This window comes from Felis catus, chromosome A3, assembly GCF_018350175.1.
Source record: "Felis catus isolate Fca126 chromosome A3, F.catus_Fca126_mat1.0, whole genome shotgun sequence".
Lineage (NCBI taxonomy): Eukaryota > Metazoa > Chordata > Mammalia > Carnivora > Felidae > Felis > Felis catus.
In genome coordinates, this window is record NC_058370.1 from 134,489,028 (window position 1) to 134,506,782 (window position 17,755).

The following is a 17,755-nucleotide window of genomic DNA, read 5'->3' on the forward strand; positions in this document are numbered from 1 at the left end:
AGACAGAATGGGGGAGTGAGTGTATTACTGCTATAAAAATTGCCACCAATTTAGTGGCTTAAGCCAGCACATGTTACTCTGTGACAGTCTGGCCGTCAAGAGTCTAAATTCAAAGTGTCAGCAGGGCTGTGTTCCTCCTGGAGGAGCTTCAGGGGAGAACTTGCTTCCTTGCCTTCCCAGCCTTTGGGGGTCCCCCCCACACCTTCAGAGTGCACCCCTCCAGGCTCATGCCTCTGGCTGTCATTCTACTGTCCCTGTCTTACAAAAACCCTTCTGATTACCCTGGCTCATCCAGAAGGTCCCAGATAATCTCCCCATCTCAAAATCTGTACCACAATCACAGCTGCAAAATCCCTTTGGTCACATAAGGTAACATGGAGGTTCCAGGGATTAGGATGTGGACATCTTTGGGAGCCATTATTCAGCCACCACAGGGAACAAGGGTGATGACAAGATGGCCAGTCAAAAGGTTGATGTCATGGTCTCAAGCTAACAGAGCTGTGAGCGGCCAAGAGAAGTGTATGCATTTGAAAGCTGCTTGGGGGCAGGATGCACAGGTGATGGTCACGGGCTAGTCCCCGGAGATAATGAAGGAGGGTCAACAGAGACACCCAGGTTTCTTGCTCAGATGTTATTGATGAAATTGACCGGAATCATTCAAAAGAGTCTATTCAGTAACCAGTGATGAGTGAAAATTCTAAAATTGTCTGTAATTTGTAAGGTTTATGACAAGGAAAGAACTCATAATTATAAACTGGTTATCACTGGATATTACACACTGATTTTGTCTGAATCATTAATTAGCAAATGAATCAACAGCTGCTGATATCTCATAAACAAGCTATTCTAATTTGTTTTTTTAAAAAGTACCATGCAGTAAAAGGGAAGACCTATAGAGGTGAAGATTGAGAAACATTCCTTAGAATTATTTTTATGTTTCAGGGTATCTTCTAAAAACGGTATTTGTGAGCTATCAACTTTTACTCAAAACGCAAAGCAAAGGCTGAGCTACAATAAATTAAACACTTTCATTTACAAATTGATGTGCAATAAACAGATGTGTATTTTCTTTTCTTTCCTTTTTTTAACTTTTTTTAACGTTTATTTTCACTTGAGAGACAGAGACAGAGTGAGAGAGGAGGAGAAGCAGAGACAGGGAGACACAGAATCTGAAGCAGACTCCAGGCCGTCAGCACAGAGCCCGACGTGGGCTCGAACTCACAAACCATGAGATCATGACCTGAGCTGAAGTCGGATGCTTAACCGACTGAGCCACCCAGGCGCCCCCAGATGTGTATTTTCTAATGTGTCAAAGATGTTTGAGATCATTACTCTTCAAAGACTCTGAGACTTCGCTTTGCCTTCCGTTTTCCCCTTATGTCTTCTTCAGCTCTGTTCTGGTGATCTCCTGCTGTATTGTGAACTGCCCCATAATGTGATGGCTAAAGACAATAACCATTTCGGTATGGTTTATGGTTTTGTGGGTCAGGATTTTAGTCAGGGCTCAACTGATGGCTTCTACTTCCGTTGGTGTAGACTGGGATTACTTGCTGGCACCCATCTGGTGGCTGTTCTGGTCTGGACCATCTCAGATGGCTTCTCTCACACACCTGCACTTGGCAGGGTGGACGGCATGTCTGGGCTCAGTGGGATCTCCCTCCACGTCCTCCACATGGTCTTTCTGGTATGGTAGTTCAGACTTGTTACACCGTGGCGTAGGGCCCCAAGAAACCAACACAGAAGCTTCCTGTTCTCTTAAAAGCAAGTCTTTGGAGGGAATGTTCTTCAGAGCCCCAGTGGAGCAGGGGAGAAGGACAGCCAGATTTATTTGGAGTCTAAACATGGATCAAATGAGATATAGGCCAAGTGTTCCACAAAACGACTGTCAAAGATAAAGGCACGCTTTAGGACCTGTCCCAGCCAATAAATTCACTTGGATGAAAGGCCGTATGTAATAAAAATGTCACATCGAAGAAATTAAATGATCTTGTCATTTATAACAAGGATTAATAGAATTTTAAAACAGAATGAGCTAAAACGGAGCTTGGTGAGTCACGATGGCCTTTCACATTTGCAATATTCCTGAGATAATTATTAATTAACACACCAGAAATGATTCTAATGTAACATTATGGTACAGATTTAAACACCCAAATGGAAAATGCTTCTTATTAAGCCTTCTCATCTTTTCTTAAAATTAAAATGCTAAGCTAATTAAAACCAAAGGTACTTTAAAAACAGTTTGCTTCCAAACAGATTTTTAATATATGCCAAGGCAAATATGAGCCTAGAACTCTTTGGTGGTGGTGGTGGGGGGTGGTGGATAGAATCAGAAATTTATTAAAAATGAAATTTCTAATGCGTATCCTAGCAGCCTCCCCTCTATCTCCATGTAACCTATATGGCAATAAAGACATTTAAGGCACAATTTGGCTCTACGTTGTGTATTTCTTAAGAGCATTAGTCAAAACTTTCTCAAAAGTAAATCCCACTTTGTGACTATTTTGCTTAAGCTATTCCTTTGGTCTTCCATTGTCCTCAGTGTCAATGTGGGTTTCCTTGCCATGACCTAGAAAGCCCTACATGATCTGGCCTGTACGTATTTTTTGTCCCTTGTCTCATTTTTGTTGTTGTTGTACATCAGCCATTTTGGCCTTCTTTTACTTTTTTGGACATGCCAAGCTTGTCCTTGTCCCCCAAGTTTTTGTATTTTAAATATCTTCTAGAATGTTTTTACCCCAAATCATCACACAGCCAGCTCCTTCTCACTATTCCGGTTCTAACAGCCAACCTCTGTGCTTAGAGTCTAATCTATTACCCTGTGTTATTCTCTTTAAGGTACTTATTCTCTAAAGTATCTTGAGATTTGTTTCTTTATTTATTATCTGTCTCTTCCAACTAGGATGTCAGGTCCATGAGCAGCAGGTCCTTCTCCGCTTTGTTCAGATCTGGATCCTGGATACCGGTAATTAGTCTCAGTCAATCGCTGTTGAATGAAGGAAGGTGCTTGCTTGCACCATCCATAAATGACAATACATGACTACAGAGCAGCTGGCTGGGGAAATCACATTGGGTTTTAAAGAAGTTGCTCATGTCTCATTGTGAGACCTTGAAGAAATTTAGATAAAAGCGTGTGGGCAGGAAGTGGGAAGCATACACATTAATACGCTCACTTGCTCTCTGAATCAAAGAGAAAGGAATCAAGAATGAGGACATTAAAATAAGTCTCAGAACAGCGAGGGGTCTGAGGGATCGATGTGAAGAAATAGAGGCTGATGTTTTGTGATGTTTTTTCAATCCGAGTCTCTCTTTCTTTAAAAGGCCCAATTTACTTTCTTTCTAGATTTGGAAGTGTTCAGAAAAGGCTTGTCAAATGTTTATTTGGGAATCCCAATAGTCTCTCTCTCCTTAGTCCTCTTGGCCAATGTTGACTCAGATAAACCCACAGTTGTCAATTAATGGCTTATTTACAATGGCTTATTCTGTTTCGCCCTGCCTCCTCTCTCTTTTTTTCACGTAATGGTCACCCCAGTCTTCTCTGTCCTTCTGTGCCAGTTCACCTTCTGACCTGGCAGCACCTGCTTCCCAGAAACTTATCTGACAATGTGTGGATGGGTCATAGAGTTTTCTGGAAACTTGCTAGTGCTCTAGCACTAGGGACAGTCTTCAGAAAAGTCTCTGTCTTAGAAGTTTTGATCAAATTTTTAAAAAAAGTTTTAGGATTGTATGAGTGCTTTTTTCCCTTCTCTGTCTAAACGACTCTCTCATAATATCCTAAAGTCGTACATTTGTTGTTACTTATCAGGAAGGTCTATGGCAGCAAGCGGACGATCTGGTCACCAGCCTGTTAAAAATGAGCCTGGAATACTGAAGGACTCACTATATGGTACGTGTTAATAGTAACAGTGACTATAAATCTATACATAAAAAAGCTGAAGGAGAAAGAAAACTTTATCAGAGATCCTATTACCTTCTCATCGGTCTGCAAGATTACTAGTGATTACTATAGTTTTCCTTTAGCGTGGCTCTCATGTAATTTAGAAAAGATAAATTTAAATCAAAGACAATCTAGATGTCTATTGGTGTATATATTATATATGTAATACATATGCTGAGTAGACAATTCAGCGAGCACGGATTGAATGTCTCTATGTGCCAGGACACAGGGGGTTGAGTCAGCAGCGATTCCGGCCCAAGGCAAGGTCACCTCTGGTCAAGAATGTGCATTTGTCAGGAAGTAGCTCAACCACTTGATGATGTTTCTGAAATTCAAAAATATGGTTTCTGATTTCAAAACATTCAGCCATCACCCTCTGTTCGCACTTTATCACATTTTTGTCAAGAAAGAAAACCACCAAAGCAATAGTTGATTAAAGGGGAATGATTCATCAGGGCAGGGGGCCGCCGAGCCACCAGTGAGCTTGGATAAAGAAAAGGTCTATTTTAGGAAATTAGCAGGAGCGGGGGAAAGAGCATAGATTTGGGGATTATGAATGGCGGTCCTGAAATCCCACCCAACCTCTGCTAGTTGTTTAGCCTCAGTTCATTTGATCTCACCAAGTCTCACTCGTGCCTTCGGTGAACCAGAGGGTAAGCCTCACCCTCGTTGTGCTGTTATGGGAATTACTCAAGGTAACACAGGTACAATGGCCAGCACAACACTGCGCCTGTGCTAGAACTGCTGAATAATCACAAGTGATCGTGCGGCACCTGGGTGGCTCAGTCAGTTAGGTGTCCACCTCTCGACCTCGGCTCAGTTCACGATCTCACAGTTTGTGAGTTCAAGCCCCACGTCGGGCTCTGCGCCTGCTTGGAATTCAGTCTCTCCCTCTCTCTGTCCCTCCCTGACATGTGCACCTGTGTGCTCTCTCTCGAAATAAATAAACTTAAAAAAAAAAAGTGATTGCAATTACTTTCCTTGGGTTACTGGTTTGCACATGTACACCTAAAACTTTTACCTTCAAAGCACTATTTGTGTGTATGGCTTGTTCCAGTCTCCCTCCTGTTCATCTGCACCTTGGTGATCTTGTCACCTCTCCGAGGCTTGGTTTCACATTGAAACTTTAAAAAAAAAAAAAAAAACTTTTCCACTTCTATTTATTATAATAATTTGCTTAAAGATCACACCTCAGTCGTAATCATTATTGGAGTTTTAAAAATCACGGTAATCATTCCTCACTCTCTAAAAAATAGTCTTGTAACCAAAATGAAAAATGTGACTGAATACATGAAATAACTAACTTGTTACATTTTAGAAATAATAATAATATTTTCTCAATTATTAAATTAGTGATTAAGAAAAGAAACTATAACACCAATTGCTCAGTAAAATGGGAATCCATTCCAAATAGGAAATATAGTTATAAAGACTGAATGTAGACATTGAATAAAATATTATTTACTAAAATGTGATTAAAGAATGAATTACTTAATATTTATGTTCACATGTATAATCATGTATTTTTAAATATTTTTATTTGTTTTTAATTATTTATTTTAATTTGAATCCAAGTTAGTTAACATACAGGGTAATAATAATTTCAGGGATAGAATTCAGTGATTCATCACTTACATATAATACCCAGTGCCCTCCTTAATGCCCCTCACCCCTTTAGCCCTTCCCCCCACCCAACACCCCACCAGCAACCTCTAGTTTGTTCTCTGTATTTAAGGGTCTCTCATGATTTGTCCCCCTTTCTGTTTTTATATTATTTTTGCTTCCCTTCCCTTATGTTCATCTGTTTTGTATCTTAAACACCACATCTGAGTGAAATCATATTTGTCTTTCTATGACTGACTTATTTCACTTATCATAATACACTCTAGTTTCATCCATGTTGTTGCAAATGGCAAGATTTCATTCTTCTTGATCGCTGAGTAATATTCCATTATATATACATATGTATATATATACATATGTATTTATATACATGTGTATATATATATACATATATATATGCATATATATATACATATGTGTGTGTGTGTATATATATATATACATATATATATGTATATATATGTATACCATGTTTGCTTTATCCATTCATCAGTTGATGGACATTAGGCCCTTTCCATACTTGTGATAATGCTGCTATAAACATTGGGGTGCATGTGCCCGTTTGAATCAGCATTTTTGTATCCTTTGGATAAATGCCTAGCAGTGCAATTGCTGGGTTGCAGGGTAGTTCTATTTTTAGTGTTTTGAGGAACCTCCATACTGGTTTCCAGAGTGGCTGCACCAGTTTGCATTCCCACCAACAGTGCAAAAGGGTTCCTCTTTCTCTGCAGCCTTGCCAACATCTGTTGTTGCCTGAGTTGTTAATTTTAGCCATTCTTACAGGTGCGAAGTGGTATCTCATTGTGATTTTGATTTGTATTTCCCAGATGATAAGTGATGGTGAGCATTTTTTTCATGTGTCTATTAGCCATCTGGATGTGTTCTTTGGAAAAGTGTCTATTCATGTCTTTTGCCCATTTCTTCACTGGATTATTTGGGGGTTTTGGGGGGAGTGTTGAATTTGATAAGTTCTTTATAGATTTACCTAATCCTCTATCCCATATGTCATTGGCAAATATTTTCTCCCATTCTGTCAGTTGCCTTTTAGTTTTGTTGATTGTTTCCTTTGCCATGCAGAAGTTTTTACCTTGATGAGGTCCCAATACTTCATTTTTGCTTTTAATTTCCCTTGCCTCTGGAGACATGTCAAGTAAGAAGTAGCTGTGGCTGAGGTCAAAGAAGTTGTTGCCTGTTTCCTCCTCTAGGATTTTGATGGCTTCCTGTCTTACGCTTAAGTCTTCCACCCATTTGGGTTTATTTTCGTATATGGTGTAAGAAAGTGGTCCAGGTTCACTCTTCTGCATGTCGCTGCCCAGTTTTCCCAACACCATTTGCTGAAGGGACCATCTTTTTTCCATTGGATATTCTTTCCTGCTTTGTCAAAGATTAGTTGGCCATATGTTTGTGGGTCCATTTCTGGGTTCTCTATTCTGTTCCATTGATCTATGTCTCTGTTCTTGTGCCAGTACCATACTGTCTTGATGATTTAAGCTTTCTAATACAGCTTGAAGTCTGGAATTGTGACACCTCCAGCTTTGGTTTTTATTTTCAGGATTGCTTTGAATATTCAGGGTCTTTTCTGGTTCCATACAAATTTTAGGATTGTGTGTTTTAGCTCTGTGAAAAATGCTGGTGTTATTTTGATAGGTATTGAATATGTAGATTGCTTTGGGTAGTATTGACATTTTTAATTTTTAACAATATTTATTCTTCCAATCCATGAGCATGGAATGTTTTTCCATTTTTTGGTGACTTCTTCAATTTCTTTCATAAGCCTGCCATAGTTTCAGCGTATATATTTTTCACCTGTTTGGCTAGGTTTATTCCTAGGTATTTTATGGTTTTTGGTGCAATTGTAAATGACATTGATTCCTTCATTTCTCTTTCTGCTGCTTCATTATTGGTATTTAGAAATGCAACTGATTTCTGTGCATTGGTTTTCTAACGTGCAACTTTGCTGAATTCATCTATCAGTTTTAGTAGTTTTTTGATATCATGTCATCTGCCATGAGTGAAAGTTTGACTTCCTCCTTGCTGCTTTGGATGGCTTTTATTTCTTTGTGTTGTCTGCTGAGGCTAGGACTTCCAACACTATGTTGAATAACAGTGGGGGCAAGTGGACATCCCTGTCTTGTTCCTGACCTTAGGGGCAAAGCTCTCAGTTTTTCCCCATTGAGGATGATATTAGAGGTGGGTCTTTCATATATGGCTTTTATGATCTTGAGGTATGATCCTTCTATTGCTACTTTCTTGAGGGCTTTTATCAAGAAAGGAAGCTGTATTTTGTCCAATGCTTTCCCTGTAGCTGTTGAGAGGATCAGGTGGTTGTTGTCCTTTCTTTTATTGGTGATTTATCACATGGATTGATTTGCAGATATTGAACCAGCCCTGCATCCCACGTATAAATCTCGCTTGATCGTGGTGAATAGTTCTTTTAATGTATTGTTGTATCCAGTTTGCTAATGTCTTGTTGAGAATTTTGCATCCATGTTTATCAGGGAAATTGGTTTTGTAGTTCTCTTTTTCAGTGGGGTTGTTGCCTGGTTTTGGAATCAAGGTAATGCTGGCCTTGTAGAATGAGTTTGGAAGTTTTCCTTCCACTTCTATTTTTTGGAACAGCTTGAAAAGCATAGGTGTTAACTCTTCTTTAAATGTGTGGTAGAACTCCCCTGGAAAGCCATCTGGCCCTGGACTCCTGTTTGTTGGGAGATAACATTGAAACTTTGATTCTTAATTCCTGGTGACTCAATGTTTACACAGTTTTCATTTCTAATGTGGTAAATATTGATAACACTCATAAACAAAACTCCCTTGGAATTCCAGTGTTTAAGAGCGTGAAGAGGTCTCGAGACCAAAACCTTTGAGATCCGTCGATCCATTTAATGGGATTAAAGCTTAGCTGGATATGTGGCATGGGATTCTCATCTCTTATGACTGCCAGTGGATATGGAGGCTGGGCTCGTGCTCTGCCCAGTGCCAGATTGATTGCTAACCTTGCCACCTCACTTTGCAGGATGGTTTCAGCTCACAGAGTTGGTGGACAAGCCCTCTGTCTTTCCGGGAAGTCTGCACGGCAGTTGAGGTGGCCACACTGATGACCCACATGGCAGTAACTGCTGCTTCTGCTTTTCTGCTCCTGGGGCAGCCCGAGTGTTGTGGGGCTACTCTGTGGCGGCCTCAGGTTAACAGTCACCTGCACCCAACGCCCCGAGGTGCGCAGCCCCGTGACGTTGACCGCTGATCAGAGTCCCGACAGATAAGCATCTGCCGCGTCCCTTCACCTGCAACTACAATTGTAGACAGAGCTCTGAACACAGTTTGGGTTCTGTGGTCTTAGGTTGGTAACTGCCTTTTCTACACCCCATTCCTCTTTGAAACCGTGTTCCTGGGCTCGGCCCTCAGAAGAATGGCCTCCTTTGACTGAGTTTTCTGCTCTTTTACCACTTGGGGTTGGAGAGGCCACACGTGCTGTCAGAAAACTTCTCTTCTTACTCCTGGCTTATTTGTGGTCTCTCTCATTCTTCTGTTGAATGCATGACCCAGTTTTCTTGCCTTCCTTCGCCACCAAGCAAAGGGGGATCAGAACAAAAAAAAAAATATTTTCAATAATTTTATGAGGAAATTCAGACGGACTGAAATTTCCCATTGGTTTAGCCCATGGGAAATTTCATCTTTGGTTTGTTTACACCGGAGTTTCCAGAGAACTTCCAGGACTTAATATTTGCTTGACTATTCGGTGAGTGACATCATTTTACCCAAAATAGTTACATGCAAGGTCTGAATACAGAAACAGCCATGTTCTTTGGACTAGTTTTTGCCTTTCTTATTATTACGCTATTCTTTCTCAGGGGGGCGTCTTGTCTGATTAGTGTATTGTAGTATGATATACCCCTTCCCATTCTCAGTAAAACAATAGTAATAACGATATTGATTTGCATTAAGGGGTTCCGCAGTCTGCGCTTACTCCTTAGAGACCTTTAGTTTCATTTTACTCTGAAACTACCACCAAAAATATATAGCAAACCGTATAGCGTATCCGGAACACCTGTAGAGCATCTCATAGGCAGTCTGGAGGCAGCAGGTTCAACATGCGCTGGGCATCCATAGTACGTAAGCAGCATATTTCCTTGTTTTCAGGGTCCTCCCCCCAACATGTACTAGCCTCTTCCCTTCCTCTTTTCTGAGACTTGAAATTCCTGGGATACTGGGGGTGCCATCACGATGGAGACAAGAGGAGGAGAGGTCTCCAGGAAAGGACGCTGGCTACCAGCTTCCACCGCACGGCGTCCTCCGAATAGAGAGAACGCAGGCTCTGATGATCCCTGATTCGGTAAGAACACTGGCCCCAGAGAACTCAGCCTGGACCCTGGGTGTCAGGCCCCAAGTGGGATGCTGGAGACTAGCTCTGACCACCAGGGAGGAACTGGTCCCACCAGGCTCAGTTTTAGGGACTGGAGGTAGGATCTTCCTTTCCTATCTCACATTGACTGCCCTGCCGGATCGCATGGCACTTTCGGTTCTGTACAACATTATATGTTTAAAGGTCACCATCGATGCCTCTGCCGTGTAAACCGGAGGACCATGGCCCCGGAGCAGACTTGTTTGCGGTGGCAGTGTCGACGGCCCCGGGTGAGTCAGGACGGCTGCATGGCTGGGGCCGCCTCTTCTGGTGAGGTCCCCCTGTCTGCACAGATGTTCCCGTGGCCTGAAGCGCCATGGTTTGGCGCTCGCGCTGCTCGTGATGCATCATTTATGGACTAGCCGGTTCCAGGGCCCATGATGGCCCGTGTGTCTCCCGGCCAAGAGCCTCAGCTGTCTGGGGCATTTACGACAAGGCGAGGCGGCTCCGCACGGCGCCTGGAGTGGCCGTGAACACTCTCTCGCGCTCTCCCCTTGGCTCACCGGGGCAGGGTCACGCTCACCTGCTTCGGGTCAGGGACCCCCGGTGAAGTGCAGAATGGCGATACCCGGGCGTTCTCTCCATCGGGTGCCGGATTGGGAGGGGGCCTTGGAAATCATGCCGTTTAGCAAACACGTACTGCCTGTGGTATTAAGCCCTCCGCCTAATTGTTTCCCTTAACCCCACGACCACCCTCTGAGGAATACACCCAGAACTATTCTCCTCTTCGCAGGCAAGGAAACTAAGGTCAAGAGCGATTAGGTAACTTAGATACGGCCACACAGCTAGAGGTTCAGTGGCCGAGTGGCCACTCCCGGGAGCCCAGCGTTGGCGGTGACGCTGGTCACTGCCTGAGACGTTCTCTGCGTCCCTTGCTGGCTGCCCCCTGGGCCTGGAGGGTGGGGGATGAGAGCAAAGACCCCGTGCCTGCCCCTGGACTGCCCCCCACACCCCGTGGTGCCGGCACGTCCAGGTGAGCACAGAGAACTCGCACGCGGGGCTTTTCAGAGTTGAGGTCGAACTGGAACGTGCACAGAAGTTCACTTATCCGACCGGCAGCTCCGGGATTTCTCTCGGTGGCGTGTCACCGTGTCTGACGCTGGGCCCATCGGGGACTGGGCGCTCGAGGGCCCGGCCTGCGTGAGGAGGACAGGGTCCTGCCGACGCCTCGCCATTGCTGCTCAGGAAGCACTCCTTGGAGGAACAAGTCGATGAAAAGTGACGTTGGCTGCCACTGGCTTCTCTCCCGGCCCCGGTGAAAGCTGGCCACCGCGTGGAGGTGGCCGGGGCCGGGGGCCGGACAGCTGGGGAGGACCCTCCTGCTGGCCTCCAGGCCCCCCATTACCTCACTCAGCCGCCTCTGGGCTCTGGGTTGAGTCCAAGCATGTATGTTCAGAAAAGATTCCCTTAGGAAAACAATGTGTTTGCAGCAGGCAGAGGGAAGGCAGAGGGGCCGTCTGGGGGCGGTGATGTGGGCATATGGGCAGAACCCCCTGGTCGGGCCCGGAAGGAGAAGATGGACGGTGACATCTGGGTCGTCCTCAGCGAACAGGGGTTTAGTTCCCTCTGGCCTCGGAGGGGGTGATCCATACTGTTGTCTCCAGCCTCTAGTGAGGGCCATGAATATTATATTCTCTCCAAGAAAAGCAGGGGACCGCACAATTTCAGGAGCCCGGTGGACCCCCTGGATCTGGCTGGCTTTAGAAACTTTGCGGTAGAGGGGTGCCTGGGTGGTTCAGTCGGTTAAGCGTCCGACTCTTGGTTTCACCTCAGGTCACGATCTCATGGTGTGTGGGTTCGAGCCCCGCGTCAGACTCCGTGCTGATGGCGAGGAGCCTGCTTGGGATTCTGTCTCCCTCTCACTTTTCGCTTTCCGGCTCATGCTCTCTCTCTCTCTCTCTCTCTAAAGGAAATAAACATTAAAAAAAAGAAACTTTGCACTAGAGAGAAGAAAAGGGGTCATCACCGTAGGCCAGGCCAAATGAACAACAGTACAGGTATCCGAGGCTGTCCATTTGTTCTTTTATTTATTTACTTGTATTTTCTACTTACTTATTTATTTTTATTTCTTTTATTTTCTATAATTTATTGTCAAGTTAGCTAACATACAGTGTATACAGTGTGCTCTTGGTCTTGGGGGTAGATTCCCATGATTCATGGCTTCCACACAACACCCAGTGCTCATCCCAACAAGCGCCCTCCTCAATGCCCATCACCCATTTTCCTCTCCCCTCCACCCCCCATCAGCCCTCAGTTTGTTCTCTGTATTTAAGAATCTCTTACAGTTTGCCTTCCTCTCTGTTTGAAACTACGTTTTCCCCTTCCCTCCCCGCCACGGTCTTCTGTTTGTTGTCTTTTAAACATCTGTATCATTTAATGAAATTACAGTCTTCAGCATTAAGAAATGGTCACAAGAACGCTAGTTCTTTCTATGTGTCAACTCGTTTTGTCCCTTGACTGGACTAAAGTTCACCTGGAAAAAAACTCTGTACCCCTGAAACACAGAACACATGAAGGGTCATTCAAAGCTCTCTTTTGTGGGAGGGGGAGGCTCTGCGAGGCGAGGAACAAGTTCACCAACTTACTTCCCTGTAGGGTCACAGAAGAGGTGCACATCTTTACTAAATGTCTTCAAGGGCTTCCAGAAATCTGCCTGGGATCCCTGATGAAATGGTCACGGGACGTGATGTTACTGCCTCTGCTGCTATCTGAGGCTTTCACGGGTTTATCTAGGTTGACTCACCCGGGCCACACGGCCAGGCCAGTGCACGGACACGGGAATTCCCAGAACCCCCCACAAAGCTGTGTCCACGTCCTGCATTCGATGTTTTTGCCTAATGAGGCTGTTAGCCTTTCGGCAACAGGAAGCAGTCACATCGCAGAGCCTGTGACCCCAGCCCTGGTCTGGACGCTGGGCGTGAATAGAATCGGAGTGGGGGGGGTTTGGGGTGGGGGTTCCGGGTGGGAGCAGGGTTGTGACCTTGGCAGGGGCGTTGGCTTGGCAGAGACCTTGCCCCAGGCCTGCCTTCTTGGACCGAGCCTCTCTGTGGCCAGCTGTGGCCCCATGACCCTGGCCCACACCGGGGACGGCGGGAAGCGTGGTGGGAACGGCCGCCCTGTGTTAACACACCTGTGTTTTCCTCCCAGCTGTTTGCTTCACAACAGGGTTGTGCCGCTGGCGATCGTGAAACGCATGACACTGCCCACCCATACCCGCTGCTATGTAACATTTGTTGGCACTCACCATCGGGGTTGAACTGCCTTATTTTATGTATTTTTATTTAAAAAGGGACAGCAGAATCCTTTAGGTCTGGGAATAAGCCAGCCTGGCCCAGTGTTGAGTGCAGAAATATCCCATCTCCCTTCTGTGCCCAGGATTATTTTTGTTTTCTTCGATACACAACCTAGATACGGCTACAGCAAGGAAATTGGTTGATTTTTGAAAGCAGAACTCCTTTCCTGTTTATCGGTTTTGAAAAAAAAAAAAAAATTCCACTGCTGTTGACCATGATGCCAGTTTATCTCTGTGGGTGGTGTTCAGTTCATCTGCTCCGGGCTCCCATATTGCACCAAAGGAAGTAGCCATCGTGTCTTCGAGCCAAGGTCCATAAGGGCAGAAGCGCGTGGCTCTTCTGTCCCTTGCTGTATCTCCAGAGTGTGGTGCCCAGTGCAGAGTAGCCGATCAACAAATACATATTGACCAGATGAGTAAATGAGTGACTGAACGGATACCAGGGTGTGTGTTGGAACATAGCCTTCTCGAAGTACGTTCTTTTCATGAGTAAGGTGCACCGGATGCCTCAGGAGAATTTTGTGCCCGCCCAGCCTCTCTCTCCTGCCTGCCTCACCATGCTCCTGCCTCCATGGATGAATGAAAGAGGTTGAGTGAAAGGGAGACACGTCCTTGAAATCTGCAGGCACCCAGGGGGAGGGTTCTACTGGGAGCCCAGGTATTAAAGATCTTAACATTTAAAATTGTGCATTTAGCTTACAAATTGTTGCATGCAGGGCCTCCTTACCTTCCTCCTTATCTTGACCGGGGTGGCCAGCTTCAAATGTGTAATTCACACTCCTCGAGGCCTCGTCCAGCTCGCGGCAGCAGAGGGAGAGCTGGCTTCCAGCCCCAGCTGCCCAGAACCCTTCTCCCTCCACACGCACCGCCCCTCACAGTGCCTCCTGGACCTCACTCCACCTGCTGGGGGCCTCCTGCCGAGTGTGAACTCTCCAGACCGAGTACCCAGCCCCTCAGTCACCACCTGCAATGGTGACCGTGGTCCCCCCGCCCGGACTCAGGGATAGACACATCGCAGTGGGTTTTCTGGAGGAGGACAGAAGACCAGGGAAGGGGCAGCACAGGCCCTGGAAAGTGGCTGGGTGATACCTGGGCCAGGGATTCTGGGGTCCTGGGTATACCCCAAATATAGTGTAGGTGGGGTCATGTCCCCCGAGGGACATGTCCTGGTCCCACAGACTCCCGCCCCCTTAGAGAAAGGAACAGCAGGGGATATCAGAACGGGGGCCTCCAAACCGCAGGACCAAGGTAGGGGCTCCACTGGTCAAAGAATGTCCCTCTCCTTACGGCTGTGACACATGATAGGCCCCGGGAGAGGAAGGAGCCCACAGAAGGGCTGGCCTCTGTTTCCCTCACACAGGACGTGTTGGGCAAGGTTTTAGGCCAGTGTGATAAAAGCTGCTGCTCCCTGCTCTGCGACCTCCAGGGCCCAGCCGGCTCTCCTGCGCCCTAAGAATAGCCCTGCAAGGCACCTTCCCTGACATCACCTGCTCGTGATTTTCACACCAGCCCCGGTCAGACCAGCCTAAGTCCTCACTCCACCTCACAGAGGAAGTGGAGGTTCCAGAGGCCGGAAAGGCCTGGTTGGGACTGTTTCCGCCCGTAAGAGGTTCAAGGCCTCAGCCAGAAGCATGCAGCCAAGTGAAGGAAGGGACAGGTGCAGGCCCAGAACCCCCTTCTCTGTCAGCCTTCCCCAACCAGGGTCAGGATGGTTCCAGTTCGGCACTATGGTGCCGGCCTGGGCTCTGGGTTTTGCTCGGTCTCGAGAATGTCAACAACCCAGCCTGCTCTGATGGTCTAGCGCCCTAGCTCTGGGGGCAAAGGTGGCCCTGGACAACTTGGACGGGCCCCCCCCTCCAGACTTGCAAATTAGCCCAAGACTGAGGCATGTCACAGCCTCCCTGTCTGCAGTGACTTCTCCGAGGGACCCCAGGGCCCTGAGTCAGAGGCAGTTTGCCCTGCCTTTTGAGTCCCTAGGCCTCACTCGTCCCCTGGACCTCCAGGCTCTTACGAAGCACGTGGGCAGCTTCTCGCCTCCCTGAGCCCCTCATCCCCAGCAGGGTGAGGGCACCAGGCACGGAGGCTCGTACCGTTGTGTCTCCTCGTCCAGGCTTTGAAGGTCCAGGCTTCGAGGCTACCGGGAGAGTTGACTCCTAAGAAGTATAGGTGTTTATTGCTTGTGGGGTGTTGGTGAGCAGGTGCAGGAGATGGGGGGGTGCCGGCAGCATGTTCTCAACCTTTCCCCTCTGTGTGCGTCAGTCTATGGCAGGGCTTTTCAGGGCAGCTGTTTCCAGATGTCCCGTGTGGCACGGGGACCCTTACGGTCTCTTGGTGGCCAGTGGAGCAAAATGCAGCTCCGTTCTTCTGGGTATCCTTCCCTCCCTTATTTTCCCGCCCCCTCTCTGTGCCTGTCCTGGACTGTATCTTCCGGTAAACCAAGCGATCTAAGCCTGGCCTCAGTTTCTACCTCCTAGACAACCTGAGCTAAGTAAGGCCTCCAGGTAGCCATCTGGGGCCGGGTTTCCTCAGTCTGCAGACGTGTCCCCTTCAGACGGCTGCTCCCGGCCTTCTGCTCCAGCTTTCACGTCCCTTTGTAAAGTTTCTTCTGTTCCAGCTTCCCCGGAGGAAAAAACAAAACAAACCAAAAATGAATCGTAGAGCGATAGGCACTTGGCTGGAAATCCCGACTCACAAGCTTGACCGGAGGGGTCACCGTATCACAGCACTTGGGAAAGTGACCACTGCAGTCAGACTGTCTGTGCTTGTATCACAGCACTTACTGTGTGGCCTCGGGAAGGTTACTCGGCCTCTCTGGACCTCAGCATCAGCTTTTGCAAGATGAGGATAATGCCAACATGTAGGCCGCAGGACTGTTGAACAGATTAAATGAAATAATGAAAAAAAAATGAAAAAAAAAACATGGTAGTTAACATTATGAGCTACCCTCTTGGTCAAGTCTTAGCCTCGTTGACTTGACGGCTCTTCAAATATTTGATAATTGTTACCATTTGTTGAGCGTTTTCCTCACACCCAGAACTTCACCCAAACCTCTTTGCTTAACCATTTGGCATTTTGTAGTGAGGAAACTGAGGCTTAAGATGAGCCAGAGGGCAAACGTGTTGAGTCAGAAGTTGTGCTCAGGTCCGTCTGATGCCACAGCCTCTATTCTTTCCCATACACGGCACTGAAGAAGAACATTCCCATTCTTCCCTAAGGCCCAAGGCACCTGCCCTTTCCTTTCTCCACGAGCCTTCCAGACTGGCCTTGGGGGCGCAAGGAGGAAAGGGAAGGTGTTAAGCCACAGTGAATGGGCTCCACCAGGAGGGGAAGGTGTGAGGGCTGGAAGCTGCGAAGAAGCAACTCATGGCAGGTGTTACCATGTACAGCAGGCCTTTCCTAATGAGCAAAACAAGAAGAGAAAACTGACAAACAGAATTTGGCTCCGTTTGAAGGTGTGAAGAGAACAGCCCAGCTCTGAGAGACATTTCCATGGAGCGCAAGACCCAGGAGGCCTGGCTCTCCCGATGCCGGGAGGGCTGCGGTCACTGCCCGGCTTGGAGAGCAGCTGAGGCCCTGCCCTGAGGTCGGGCTGACGGACTTGTCTGCAGTGCCTCTCTCTCTCTCTTTAAGGTTTATTTATTTATTTATTTTGAGAGAGAGAGAGAGACAGAGAGACAGAGAGAGACAGTGTGTGTGCAAGCAGGGGAGGGGCAGAGAAAGGGAAAGAGAATCCCAGGAAGGCTCTACACCATCAGCAGAGTCCAACGCGGGGCTCTCGAACTCACGAACTGTGAGATCACGACCTGAGCCAAAACCAAGAGTCGGAGTTTGACTGAGCCAGCCAGGTGTCCCTGCAGTGCCTCTCTTGAGGACACAGACACGTCTCCCCTCTGAGAGTCCGTGTCCCCTGTGGTTGGACAGTGAGGGGCCATGAGAAGGGCAGCCCTGAGAGAGTCTGGCTGACACCTGCTGACAGGTAGGACTGGGGTGGTCAAGCCCAGCCATTCACCTGGGCCGAGAGAAACACCGTCCTGTCACCAAGCAGTAGAAGCATGACTGTTATTAGTCTTTCTTTTCGAATTGATGCAAAAGGTGACTTCTTCCACCCTCTCCCACGTGTGGTCACCTGGGGTGAGATGCAAGGACAGGGTGAGGTTGCGGCCGTTGTTAGCTCCTTTGGGACGGCACTGGTCGGGTCCTTCCACTGCTCAGTGGTGGCAGCCATCAGGGGGCATCGGGGCACTCCCGACAGTTGTTGGGGTTATGACGCTCTTTGATTTTTAGAGCACTTGGCCATCATTAACTAAATGCCCACCCCCGATTACCGCCAGGCCCAGCTCGGCCGAGGTCTGCAAACGTAGCATGGAGTCCATGCCATCTCCTCTCCCAGCTGCAAGGAACCTGCTTTCACTGGCAGCGATGATAACATCTCGGGCTTGACCTAGTTTTTTATTTTTAAACTTCACCGGCATTGTTTGTCTAACTCAGCCTTTCAATAGCTGTC